Source organism: Balaenoptera physalus, assembly GCF_965194825.1.
Source record: "Balaenoptera physalus genome assembly, chromosome: 8".
In the NCBI taxonomy this organism is placed as follows: Eukaryota; Metazoa; Chordata; class Mammalia; order Artiodactyla; family Balaenopteridae; genus Balaenoptera; species Balaenoptera physalus.
This window is the reverse complement of record NC_138887.1, coordinates 59722810-59737960: the sequence shown is the minus strand read 5'-3', so window position 1 is coordinate 59737960 and position 15151 is coordinate 59722810. Positions and strand designations below refer to the sequence as shown.

At 35.8% G+C, this 15151-nt stretch overlaps 1 protein-coding gene and 1 long non-coding RNA gene across 2 annotated transcripts in view; both read right to left on the bottom strand.

Moving 5' to 3' along the window:
• Positions 1-15151, bottom strand: part of LOC309665544 (uncharacterized protein) — a 329472-nt gene that overhangs the window by 112774 nt on the left and 201547 nt on the right. The gene's annotated exons all lie outside the window — the stretch shown is intronic.
• The window catches only part of LOC309665623, a 36530-nt gene that overhangs the window by 15189 nt on the left and 6190 nt on the right, over positions 1-15151 (bottom strand). Inside the window, exon 2 of the long non-coding RNA XR_014266586.1 lies at positions 1-15151. This exon is cut by the window's left edge and continues 15189 nt beyond it. This is a non-coding gene — a long non-coding RNA (uncharacterized lncRNA).

Sequence of the window (15151 nt, the reverse complement as noted above, 5' to 3'; positions counted from 1 at the left end):
CTCTATCCTTGCTAAGTTTTTGTTTATTATTCCTTCTCCTTTCACTATGATCATCTTTCCTCTATGTTACTGATTTCATTTTAGCTATTTATTCTACTTTTGCTGTTTCTAATTTGTCAGATCTGTAACGGAGTTTGCTGTTGTACTTATTTTATATCTGTTATTCTTTTATCTCACTTTGCTTCTTATTCTGTTGCTTCTCATTATTGTTTAATTCTATTCTTCTCATTCCATTGTGTTTGAGTTACAGAATTTATATCATATCTTGGGAAGTCTTCTTTTGTTTCTTGAGTTTTGTTATAGATTGATTGGGTTATTTGATGGGATTGTGATGTCTCTTTTTATTTAATCTTTTTGATAGCATAGTCTCCCTATATCAATGCTTCAATCAATGTGACTTTGCAACTTCTCCCAAAAAGAGGTAGAATCTATTTCCCCATTCCTTACCCTAAGACAGGACGTGTGGCTTTTTTGGTCAAAGAAACATAGTACATTTGTTCAAAGACTAGGCCTCAAGAAACTCTGTACACTTCTGATTCCTCTCTTCCACCTCTGTCCAGCCATAATATGAACAAGCCTGGGCTACCTTGCTGGGGGATGAGAGACCACATGGAGTCGAGATGAACAGTCCCACCTGAGTCATCTTAGACCAGTCAATCCCCAGATGATCTGGCAGCTGACAACAGACTGAAATCTGAGCCCAGCTGAATTCAGAACTGCTTAACTGAGCGGAGGCCAAACTCCAGAACTGTGATTTAAATTAATGCTTGTTATTTTAAGCCACTAAATTAGGGAGGTTTGTTGTGGAAAAAAAATATGACTGATACAGTCTCCACGCTTTTACATTTCATCCTATTGAGACTTAAAACATTGGCTTATGTATCCAGAACTCCTGCTTTCTCTAATACAGTATGAGTAAATCGTCCTTTACACTATCTTCTTTATCTGTGACAATTGGCCCCTTCTATACCCCATGTTTCCACCTCTCCCACACTTTTATAGGAATGCTGGCTACTACTTCTTGTCTATTCTGCTGCAGTCTGAGGGCATGAAGATGGGGTAGCATTCAGTTCAGAGGACATTCAGCATTTGCTGAGTTTCTGGACTTGCTTCCTTCTTCTGAGATGTCATAAATGCTGTATATCAAGCCCATTCACATTGTAAGGTTTTCATCTCACTCTTATGGGCTTCAGCTCACTCTCCTAACACTAAGAACTTTTTGCACTCCTAATGAACACTGATTTTTCAGAGGTAGATAGGAATGTCTACTTAATTTTTATTTTTACTTTCAAATGTTTCTCCCTGCCTTTTCACCAGGTTGCTTATTCACCTTAAAAGACCATTTCTCTCCAAATTGGGTCATTAGAGAAATTTTTCAGCTTCATTATGTATTTTTCTTTCTGCCATACGGAAAGCAGGTGTTTGGGGTCAGGGGCTAGGCTGTACCTCACCAGAACTGTCTTTCTTCTTCCTCAGCTGCCACTTTTTAAAATTTATGTCCTGATGTTACGCCTCTTTTCCTTAATTTTTGGCTACTTGTAATTTGGAGATTATTTCTCCCTACCAATTTGCATTTATTTTTTAAGTATACTTTTGAGAGATATTTTACTTTGTTTCATCCATAAATTGGTCATATATGTATCCCATTACACAAGGTTATACACAGAAACATCACATTACTCTATGATTCTTCAGAGAAGTAAAACCCAGAAGTATGAAACTCTTCAGAAGCCTGAAAAGGTGAATCTGTCACTTCAATTGTATAGTTACTCCTGCCCTAAAGATTCTTACCACTTACAAGATTGTTGAAAGGCTTGTGATTCCTAACTAGGTGACTGACAACACTTAAAACAAGTGCTCACTGTTGGAGAGGTCTAAAATTCAAAATCAGGGTGAACTGTTCTAGGAAGCCAGCTTGAGGCATAAGGGATTCTTAAGCCTGCCCAGGTCTTTTTCTTTGTTCTCCTAGCCAGAACACTTCATGATGAATAACTTGTTCTCTGAGGCCTAATGCTTCCTGTGCTTCCTTTGTCCTCCTGCTTAAAAGGCTTTTATGTTGGAGAATCCCTCAAATCCTGCCTTTTTTTTTTTTTTTTTTTTTCTTCTCAAAGGAGGGCTTCTGGAGACACTTACTTTTAGCTGAAGGGGTTTTGTATTTGCAGCCTATTTTGTGGCTAAAGATATAATAAATTAGTGACCTCCTTTTCCCTATCTACTATGTAGAGTTTATTTAATTTAACTTTTTAATATAAAACTGGTATGAACTAGAAGAGGGCAGAGAAGGGTTAAAGAGTCCTGCTGGGCACCCACAAGTTAGAATCTCCAAATGCGTATGGAACTTTACAAATCAAGAGGAGAAAGACTTTAAATGGAACCCTGAAGAGAAATATCAAAAGCCCCCTCTTTTCAATCTCTCCTTCAACAAATTTTTACTATTATGTCTTATAGGTTTCAATGGTACAGGGATAAAATTGGGAGGAATTTTGGAAAAATATTATAATGTAGACATGAAATAGTACATAAATTCTCTGTGAAGTTTTCATTTTCAAGTCAGACCAGAGTTGTCACATTGCCTGTTCTTGTGTTGTCTCAGTTGGACAGCATAAAAATTATCCCTAGGATCTCAGCGAAGCTTTCATTAAAAAAGAGGATGGGATAACATTAAGATTCAGGAGCTTACACCCCCATCCATGCACTATTTCTAAAAAAAAAAAATCAATGTCACTTTCCACTGTAACAGTAGTAACCATCCTAAATAAAGGAACAAGTATATTCCCAACATAATCACTGAAAAGAGATAGGAAAAATCTGAAAGCATCATAAATAAAAGAATTTTCCAATTGCTCTTCTCTCTTGTTCAGTATATTACTTAATTGCAAAGGTAGTCATAGGAGATTTCAGTTGGTTTTCTATACTCAGCCTCCATTCCTTCTGATTTTGCTTTCCAGACCCATTCTTACCCCTCTACATACAGCATGGTCTACTACCTCTCCCTCTCCTGTCTAAGAAGTGGTGGGTATGAAACCCAAACGTGGACAATCAGATTCTCCTCCACTCCAAACTCAGAATTCAAATCTTAAGTATAACGGCATAAAAACTAAAATCAGGTAGCTTTCATTACCCCGAAAGAAATTTTAAAGCATGTTTCACCTCGGCAGTTTTAAAAGCTATTGATGCCTGTGTCCACCCAAGAGACCCTTTTAATTGGTCTGGAGTGTGGCCTGAGCATCAAGACTTTTAAGATTGCTGAGGTTATTGTGAATTTCAGTGAGAACTGAGAACCACTGCTCTAGGTCACAAGAGGCCCAGTTTGTTCCTACTGCCTTGATCTATGAAATGCCCTGATTCTTAACTCTTCAAAAGCTGATTATTCAGCTTTTTCTTTCATACTGTAAACTACCATATATTATTCCAATAAATACTGCCTATATTAACCAAAGTCAGTTTCTGTTACTTTAAATGCAAGAGCCATAATTGTTATAGTGCTGAGGACAGTATATACTGATAACATTTTGGAAAATATCTTCCTAATAACTCTTCCATCCCTCTAAAACTAAACTCTCCTCCACCATTCATAGGACCACCATAAATGGTTGCACAGAGTATTTACTGTCCAGGGTTCTTGGCCAAGGAGGGAGTGGGGACTATAATTTAGCCTACATTCTTCTTGCCAAGCCATGTATCTTAGCAAGGGACTGCATCTGCCCAGAGGAAAAGACACTCTTTTTAAAAAAAAATTTATACAAAAGGTACTATCTGCTTTTCAAGTCATAAGCCCATGTAACTAATCTGCCAAAAGAGAGTGCCTTTTTCTAATTTGCACAAAGAAGACATAGGAGAGTGGCCCTGACTATCCACTTTCTAACATGATCAGTCATTTTTTTCTCTTTGAAACGTCAACACTTAGAATGCCTCATCCATTTAAAGACCCTAACTCTCACACTTCCAAGATCTGCCTCGTGACTACTTTTCTTAGTTTTAGGTAAGAAGAAGAAAATTTTTTATATTATTCACATATTTATTTCAAGATTTGGTTGTTAATCATATATCTGTTTTCACAGTGTCTAGAAAGAATTTTGATTCACATGAGGAGGGTAAGTGTCTCACCTGATCATAGGGTCAGAAGTTGTAGAATCAGGAAGTAAACAAGTTAAGAATCATAACATCTATCTACTAATTTAAAGCAGTGTTGGTATGTTGGGTGCTTTTCTTCCCCACCCTAGGTGAAAAGATTGATAAAGAAAAATGAAGTATTGATTTACTTGTCCTTAAAAAATATTAAAACTTTTCACTGAATTCAGACAGTTTTTAAAAGATATAGTATTTATTAAAACTAAAAATGTTTGCTTTCAAATGATTTAGCATGATTGAACAGTTTCAACATATTGAGCCAACTGGCAGATGTGAGTTTGAATATATTCTCATAATGATGAGTTTCTCATACCAAATTCTTAAGCTGCCTCATAATGAAAATTAATAGAAGATTATCAACCATAATATGTATTACACACCCAGCCATGATCTGAGAGAGGTGGAACTTTAAGTACTTCAGAGGTTGATTATTATCAACTTCTGCTTGCATGAAGATTTACATCATTGGCACACAGGATTTTATTCATCATTTCTACAGGGGGTAATTTTCCTTTAACAGATTAACATGGCCAACAGAAGTTTTCCTTTCACTTGCTTTATTTGATTTAAAGTTTATGTTTTACTAATCTCTCAGTATAAAACTTTAACAGATTAAACTGGTTTTATAAGATTACTGTAGATTACTAAACAATCAAAACCATTTTTCCACATACAAAAGCACCCAATGGTGTTTGTTATTTGAGCAGATCAGCATGAAGTGAAAAGTATGATCCTTTCACTTTAATGTTAATTAAGTCTTGCACAGAGTTCACAGACATCTGAGAGAAGGAAACACATCAACCAAAGAGTAGTGTTTACATAAGATATATGGGAGATACAAGGTGAAAATAACTGAATTCATGGATTTAGGCCTTAGACCAGCCCTGTGGTTTTATGGAATCCTGTGGGGCAGTCTTTAAAATAATACGCAGAATGAGAAGAATTGTGATTATTAATAAACTGACATTCAAAAGGTATTGCTTAAATTGCTACCAAAGAGTCACGATCTCTGTGTAGCTGTAGGATGGTTGGTTCTGATTCAAGTTCATAAATTCCCATTGAGCTCTCATAGGATAGAGCCTAATTCCCATCAAAAACCAATTGGAGAGGTCTGATATTTTTTAGGTCTGATATTATTTACGATCAGTGAAAAGAAAATTGAAAATATCCCACAAAATAATCGCTCCCTCACTCATGGTCTAAGATGATCTATTTTTACAGAACACACATTAATCATATCTTACGGTACTTGGTGAACAATACCCCTTTGCGATTTCAATGAATCTATAATCTTTACAGTTTCCTTTAAATTTCTTATCACTAATACGGTTTAATGGAACTAGCAAACTAAATTACATGACTTATACCAGTTTGTCATGGAGATACTATTTACATTCATGTTAGTTTACTAATATTTGGACATCTGTATTTTGAATGAAACTATGTATGATAATTGATCAGAGAATCTCTCATTTTGTTCAGTTGCCAAAGCAATCCCCTATAAATGTATTACTTGGAAAATCTGAAGAAAAACCCAATTATTTTACCATATTTACCCAATTATTTCTATCATATCATATCATATTGACCATACCTTTTGTGAAACTACCTTTTTCCTTGGATTCTATCTTAAATACAGTATCCTTATGGCTCAGTTTTGGTATATATATATATATAAAACATAATACACCAAGGCTTCAACTTTCCCCTCAAGTCATGTAATTTCAAACCTAAGAGTAAACTCAATCCCAATCAAATTAATATCATTTGAATTACTGTGGTTATTGATTACTATAAAACAATTACCCTCAAATAGCAACTTAAAACGACAAGCATGTATTATCTCACAGTTTCTTTGTGTCAGGAATCTGTATTTAACTTATCTAGGTACCTCTGGCTCAATATCTGTCATGGGCTGTATTCAGGCTAAGCTAGGTCAGCTACAGCTCTGATCTCACTGAAAGCTCAGCTGGGGAAGGAAGGTAATGTGCTTCCAAGCCCACTCATGTGGTTGTTGGTATATATCAGTCCCTTGCTACACATGCTCTCCAAGGCAGCTAGCTTTTCCCAGGACAACCAATCTGAGAGCAAAAGAGAACACCAAGATGTAAGCCTAAGTTTTTATTAATATAACCTAATTTCAGAAGTGACTTCCTACCTCTCCTCTTGTATTCACTTCATTAGGAACAACACACTAAATTCAGCCCACACTCAGTGGGAGGAGATTACTCATGGGTGTGAATCAGAGGAAGTGGGGATTATTAGGTGCTATCTAGAAGCTGCTTACCTCACTACTATTCTCAAATCCAAAATATTTAAATCTGAACTTGTGAGAGTCTCATCCCACATTAATAATCCTCCTGTTCCTCTGTAATAACACCCTTCTCCTTACCATCGCGGGTCAAAGATTCATGTATGTTTCACTCCTACTAAAACTCTGATATAACTTGTTGAGACTCAATTTTCTATTACATTTCACTTGGATGTGCCTTTCTCATTTCATAGCCACCATCTTAACTCAGACCCCATCACCTTTTTCTTGATCATTTCAATTATCTTTACAACTGGCCGTATCACTTAAATTCATATCTCACACTACTGCCTGAATAATTTTCCTACCACGCAATTTTATCAAAAACTGTCAATCTAAACCTTTCAGTTGTTCCCCTATTGCCTACAGGACAAAAATCCAAGCATCTTAACTGGACCTCAAACTGATTTTTACTTAATTCTCCCTATTTTTCTGAGTCAGTCCTGTATTCTAGCCAAATTAGCCCATTCACTGTACCTTGTAATGTTTTGCACACTTCTAGCTGTATATCTATGTTCTCACAGTTCTTGGATGACTTTTCAACAATTTCCAGTCCCAGCATCCTTCCAGATCCATTCAAATCCAATACCCTCTTCAATCACTCTGTATTCACTTATTAAAAATTAAAATACTTTTTGCCAGATACCAAGCACTACATGAACTAGTAATAAACATCAGTTGTTTTAAGTTACTCTGCTCTGGATGTCTGTTATACAGAATTTTTGAGCCAATGGTTACCTAACTGATGCCAGATCCAAATGCATATGTCTAGTAGGCAGCTATCAAATAATCAAGAGCTTAGGAGAGAGGCTTAGACTGTAAGCCATCCCTTGTCACTTCAGCTGAAACTATTTTCCTTTCCTAGATCTCCTCTACACTCTGTGCCTAGACAACTAATGTGATAATTATCACATTCAATCTCATATTGTGAATTATCTTTTTAAATTCATAGACTCCATATCCCGGCCAGATCATAAAAATTTAACTATGATTTTTTTGTGCTTTGCATATGTAAGCACTGAAGAAAAATTTATTAGATTGATGATTGGATAATACAAAAAAATATTTTAGTCTAAATCACATCACATTAGTTAGCCTGTGAAGTTCTTACCATTCTGTTTCTTTTTAAATTTATTTCTCATTTATCATATCCAAGTAATTCTACCAATAAATACTTGAGCATCTCTTTTTTCCTAGAATGAATTGTCTGGTAAAGTTGCCCCATTAGAAATAATTAAATATCCAAATGACTCTACTCTTAAAATAGAAGTGTTAGTATAAAAGATTATCTAGCACTTCTTTTAGGAAATAGGAATTTAACTGCCTTAACCATGAATATAAAGATATCGTCAAAACCTTATATACTTACAGCCAAATAAACTACGTCAAAGGATCAAAGTTTATCTTTCTGAGAGATTGAGGTAGACACTGTCGCAGCCTAACCAACCACCTCCTTACCCCCTCTCCCTACTTTTTTCCTTTCCAGCAGAACTGTGAATTTGTTCAACCTTGTAAAAGACTACAGACTCAGAATTTCAAACCAAGGATTTGCCACTTATAAGAATGCATTGCAGAAAGTAAGGGGGAAAGAGTTCACCAGCCAGCAGCTGAGAATCCCCACACCACAGTTCCTGAAAGAATCACAATTGTAACCTGTCATTTAAATATATTGACACATTGCAACCACCTAGAGGGGTGGGATAGGGAAGGTGGGAGGGAGGGAGATATAAGAGGGAAGAGATATGGGGATATATGTATGTGTATAGCTGATTCACTTTGTTATAAAGCAGAAACTAACACACCATTGTAAAGCAATTATACTCCAATAAAGATGTTAAAAAATTAAATAAATAAATATATATATTGACACATTCCAAGATTCCTTTCCAAATTTTCCTCATGATCTGCAGGGCTGGGAATCCTCGTAATACTCAGGGAAGATGAAACCTCAGATGCTCGTGAGTTGGGGCAAAGAAACTTAAGACTTAAACCTCAAAAGAGCTATTTAAAAGGATACAAATAATATACATTTGGAAATCAAAATAATTATTCACGAAAAGCACCCTGGAATTATCAAACAGTTACATTTGTCCAAAAGAGTAAAATACTGAGGATCTACAAAGAGCCACAGTGCTCATATTAGGAAATAAAAATTAAGAATTTGTTAAGTGAGATCTTTATTTTTTAGCAAACATGGCATGACGTTCTGTTTACGATGGATGGGCTGATTTTGTTAACATGAGCTAGGAAACCAGGAGATTAGGGGAGGCCCCCTCCCAGGTCCCAGTGGTGAAATAATAGGTCTGAATTAATCATTGTGGACACATTACCCTTGCCAGTGATTGGTTCAGGAATGAAATGTAAATAAGTCCTAGGTGTTAAATATGAATTTCTTGGTGACTTAAGGGCAATTTTTGTGGTCAGAAAAAAAAATTCATATATTTACTTTGATTTTTTTAAAATTATAATTCATTTTATTAAAGTTACATATTTAAAAAAACTAGTTTTCCTTAAGCTTAAGCTTTCAGCTTATAGATTTATTATAATTATAATGATAATCTAACAAGTTTTAATAATTGGTTTTAGAGACCATTTGATTAATGTTTGGCACCATTTACAGTTAAGCAACTTCAAACATTTTAATCTGTATTTATAAATTAAATGTATTTAAATGCATTCAAATTTTAAAATACTTAAATTATTTTAATACAAACTTTGAGTTCAAAAATGACTTTTATATTTAATAAACTTATTAGTATGATGAATCATATGTTCTCATAAATGTTTCAACATTGTACATAAACCTAGTAATATTTTAATGTAAAACACAGATCAAAATTGATAACTTAATTTTATGTTTTAAATCAGAATAACCAAGCTGATTTGTAAGTCTAAGTCTACTGAACCCAGTTTCTTAAAAATTACAATTATATAAAATATCAATTATATAATACCATAGTTTGATTATCTTCAACTTTTTCACACTGAATTCTCAGTCTCCCCAGGGTTGAAAGGTGCTTAACTATTTAGGTTATAATTATGTCATAAAAGGCAATTTTGAGGAATAACCTCCCCATCAGTGTGATTGCTTAACAACCATATATTTCACCTGTGTCATGGTCTTTTGTTTTTGTTTTTGTTTTTTTCACACACCCTGATAGGGTATCCTGGTTCCTCTTTATAGTCTAAAACAAGAATTTTATAACTAAAAGTTGTTCTTGCACCTTGGAGTCAGCAGAATCTCTGTCTCCAGTTTACACACAGGTAAATGATATGATTGCACTTTGCATTTTTTAGCTCTTAAGATATGAAAATGTTCTGCCTGTCCAACCCTAAAGATAATTCAGCTTTACACAATCTGATTTCCTCTACAAAAGTTCTCTGACTTTTAGGAACATACCACTTCTATGACATAAACTGATTTCTAGTAGAACCCTGGAGATTTCTCATGATATTGCCTGATTACTCAAGGTACTTCCAAGATCATTAGACTGACACTGACCAGTGGCCTCTGAAGGGAAGCCTGCCATAGGCTTCTCCAAAAATAAGAGAAATGTACAGGAGGAAAGTAACTCTTCTTTAACTGGATGTTTTTCTGTCTGCATGTGGTGCTTAGAACCCCAAGAGCCTTTTTGTGACTTTGAGGAGGCAAGCCTAAAACCTAGCAAACACATCAAGTTTGACGAAGCTAAATCTGGGGACATCCTACCTCTAAGCTTTTTAATCGAATGAGATAAAACATGTTTTTTTGTTCACCCACTTTAAGTTGGATTTTCTGTCACTTGCAGCCCAAATCACCCTAACTATAAAGTAATCCATTAAGACTTCCACATAATCAACAAGATTCAAAGTTATAGGGAACCATACTGGCAAACTCTACGTATCAAATAATACCACTAGTTTCCCACATATACATAGCAGTGTATCCAATGCAAAGGATTTATGAAGAATAGATCTCATGCAAAAAGGTTTTTATGGCATTTATTATCTAGTGGTTAAGCAAGAGTAATGAATACAATATAAACCAACAGAAGATAAAGAGCTTACATCAATAGTGTCTCAGCCTAAATACACAAGCAAATGGTCAGCTGGGTTACTGTGTGTTCCAGTTATCTATGGCTGCATAACAAACCACCCCAAAACTTAGTGGCCTAAAATGTCAGCAACATTTATCTTACTTATGAAGCTGGAATCTAGGTAGTGCTCACAGGGACAGCTTGTCTCTACTCCACTCAGCATCTGCCTGAAGTCAAGAGATTGTAATCAACCAAAAGCTCAGCATTCAAGAAGACCTGAAATATTTGAGGCTGGCACGGCTGGGGCTCCTCAGGCATCTTTCTCTTTCCCCACAAGCTCTCTCAATAGGGTCTCTACAGTATGGTGGCTTTAGGGTAGCTGGACCTCTTACAAGCTGCGTGTCGAGAGAGAGAGAGAGAGAGAGAGATACGCAGGCAGAAGCTGCATCATGTTTAGGACCTAGCCCTGGAAATCACGTAACTACATTTCCACTTCATTCTATTTGTCGAGGTAGTCAGAGGCTCACCTGAATTCAAGGAGATGGACTCTCCTGGACAGGCTCTACCTTTTGGTAGGGGAGTGACAAAAAGAGTATGTGGGACCAGAAATATTAATGTACCCATTTTTGATACAATCTACCACACTGTGACATCATAGATATTCTTCAGTTGAATCAAAGGCTATTTCTTCAAAGAGAAGGAGTTTTAGTCAAATCTTAAAGAATATGAGAGACCTGGCCTGTCACACTAAGTCTGTTATTTTAAGATAACATATTTTAAAGCAGTCATTTCTTAAGTATATAGTTTATATCAAGAAGCAACAAAACAGACAGTTCTACTTAGAAGTTCTCAATGGCTTCACTATCTTAATTTATAAATACCCAAAATCCAGTCCTTGTGCCCCTTGACATGTGCAAAATAATCTTAAAAGTAAACACTGTGGAACCTTTTTATGACACAGAATTTTACTAAATAAACACAAATATCTTCAACCTTTTAAACTTTTCCCCAGGCTTAGATGAAAATAAGCTATGAAATAAAGTCCAGTGATTTCTAACACAGAGCAAAAATTAGCCTTAAAATTCTTTCTTTGAATTAAAATGCAAGCTCTTTTATGTCGGGGGCTTCTGTCGCTTCGTTCAGTACTCCTTTACAGTCCCCACCCTGCCTAGAGCACTGCTTTGCAAATAATAAACTGGATGCATGAATAAATAAAACTAGTATTTATAAAGCACTTTTATATATTTTACCTCAAAATAACTTGTAACATAAATATTATTATTATTGGTCCTATTCAATAAAATACAAAGGTGAGAAGTCAGTAAATGAATTTCCCAAAGTCACAGAAATAGTGAAGTACAAGAAATGAGTTGGAACTCAAATACTTTTCTTATTCAAACACCCATACCCTCTTCACTAATTATTGATATATTTTACACACTGTCATGACTTTCACTAGAGGATTATTTCAGGCATGGATCTGTGCTTTGCTGGATCCTCACAAAATACCCCAAAGTAATCATTCTATATAAAACCATGATCCTCGCATGCTGCAGCCCCACTGTCACGATTACTGTTAAATTTTCAATTTCCTACGTATATAATCTTTTAGGTATTCATCTCCCATTTTATTCATTTATTAACAGTTCTAATATGGCCTTAGTGAATGTTTTGCAACACTAAAACCTAGAATGCAACCAAAACTTCTTTTCAACCACATTTAGCTACAGTGATCAGATTATGCAGACATCACAATGTTAAGGTTAAAAAAAAAAATAAATGTAAAAGAAACGGTCAATAATCCATTGTAGCACGTAAACTTATCAAAGCAATGATAAATATTTAACACATGGAAATATCCAATAACAGAAACCAGTTCCGTTACAAGGAAGGGCATATTCCTATGTAATACATGGCCATAATTAGAGCACATTTGCATATTTACCTTGGGGAACTTTTCTCAAGGAATTTAATTTGCATTTTGACCCAGAACTCTCTGATGAGAGATATATAAAGAAAAATAGAAGAATTTTTCCAAATTCATGTATAGCAGAGTTTAATCTCTTACCTTTCATTTTTCCCATTCATTAAGGAAGGTTGAAAGAATTAAATGAGATGATGTGTTTATAACAAGAAAGAAACAGTCATCACTCACAGTGAATTACATTATCTTCCCCATCATTGTCAAGAATAGAATGCCTGCCCCAGATCCAGTGCTCAAAGGAAGCTACATTATTGCTGAGACTTCAGAGCAGGGAGAAGAGAGGTAGGGGATCATAATGTACCAGGAGAGTTAACACTGAAACAAAGCCTCTAGATATTTTCTATTTGGGAAATGAGGAGACCAGAATTTACTTTTAGGATAACATGCTCTCTTTCTAGGAAAAATGCCCAGGAAGCCAAATAGTTATACCAATATAAAGCAAAACTGGTGGGTTGCATTGGAACTACAGTTCCAAAAACACAGTCTGTAAAACGCAGTAATAGAAGTCTTGGCAAGACTCCTGCTATGTGCTGCCTTTAGGAATAACTCTTCAGACCAGGACCTATGGCCTAAAGAGAATGCCTGAACCCAGACACTTAGCTGAATTCTCCCTATGTTTGAAAATCAGAGAAAGTAATCTTCACCCTGCAAAAAGGAAGAGAGCAAGGAAGGACCAGAACACTTAACTGGGTACCAACAAAGAGACCCAAGGATGAGAAACAGGAACTGGAACAAGCCATCACCTATGTGCAAGGACAGGGAAGGGGGGGGGAGGTGTGTGATGAAGTCACAAACAAAGCAAGATCCCAGTTTCTGGAAACCGGCACAAACATAAGCTTTAGATGATTCTGAGCATCAAAATATGGCCCTACATTCTTCACTTTCCCCTCATTGGGACAGCCATGTTTCCAAAGCCTGAAGCAGCACACAGCCTGTGGATGGAGGGTGAGTGGCCTGAGCAAGTGGGTTCTGGAGGAATATAAAGGTAAATGCAAGAGGAATCACTCTAATTGTCCTAAATTGTCCCACAGATGAAAAACCAGGAAGGCCTGATCAAAGCTGCTGCTTGAATCCACTCCAGCCGACTGAAAGCAACCATTAGAAACTGATCCCAGTCATGAGAGCCACTGCTGGCAGGAGTGGTTTCCAACCGGGGTCACCACTGAAGGAGCAGCTGCTTCAAGCTGGAATGGGAATAGCTGCTGAGGGTGACACAACAAGAACCCCTGCCACGGGGCATTGCTTGGAACGGCAAGTAGTTTCACTCTGAGCAAACCTTTCCGGTTCAGAGACCCCTGGCTCACTCTATTTTGCCATATGACTACATTTGGAAGAAAAAGAAGTTATTCCTCCATCTAAGATGAGGGTAGAAATTATTGTTTTTCATTTTCTTTCTTATTACACGTAAAGAATTAGTCTTCACGGCAATGAAAAACACCTGAACATCACCTGACCCTCACATCTCTAGCCAGAGGAAAGAAAGAGAAAGGGAATTACATACCTGACATCCTGTGAAGAGCAAATTAAGAACAAGTAGGCTTCATTGTGTATGTATTTCAAATCATCATGTTGTACACCTTAAATATATATCATTTTAAAATATATAAATAAACCCTCCTACACTGTTGGTTGGAATGTAAATTGCTGCAGCCACTATGGAGAATAGTATGGAGGTTCCTTAAAAAACTAAAAATAGAGTTACCATATGATCTAGCAATCCCACTCCTGGGCACATATCCAGAAAAGATGAAAACTCTAATTCGATAAGATACATGCACCCCAATGTTCATAGCTGCACTATTTACAGTAGTCAAGACATGGAAGCTGTACACCTGAAACCAACACGATACTGTAAATCAACTATTCTTCAATCAGAAAAAAAAAAACTTGGAAGCAACCTTAATGTTCATCGACAGAGGAATGGATAAAGAAGATGTGATATATATATACAATGGAACACTATTCAGCCATAAAAAAAGAATGAAATAATGCCATTTGTGGAAACATGGATGGACCTAGAGATTATCATACTAAGTGAAGTAAGTCAGAGAAAGACAAATACCATATGATATCACTTATATGTGAAATCTAAAAAAAAAAAATGATACAAATGAACTTACTTACAAAACAGAAATAGACTCACAGACATAGAAAACAAACTCACGTTTACCAAAGGGGAAAAGGGAGGAGGGATAAACTGGGAATTTGGGATTACCAGATACACACTGCTATATATAAAGTAGATAAAGAATAAGGACCTGCTATATAGCAGAGAACTATAGTCAATATCTTGTAATAATCTATAATGGAAAAGACTCTGAAAAAGAATACATATATATATATAACTGAATCACTTTGCTATACACGTGAAGCATTGTAAATCAACTATAATTCAATAATATATATATACACATATGTATAAATTTTTTAAAAGAATGAGCAGGCTTTAGAAAGCCTTTGTTTTTAAGCACTATTTTTTTTCTAAGCCTCTAGACTGAGGTCAGTTGTACCTAATTCTACAGAACACGAAAATTAATTCTCAACCTTTCCAAAGGTGATGGTATTCTTGTCGTTGTTATTACTGTTGTGGTTAAAAGCCAATTAATCCTGTGCCCTTTCTATGAATAATTGACTTTCCTTTCAGGTTTTTAGATATAGGTCTTTGCTTTCTGGTTTTAGTCAGTCCAGGTTTTATTAAAATTAATACAC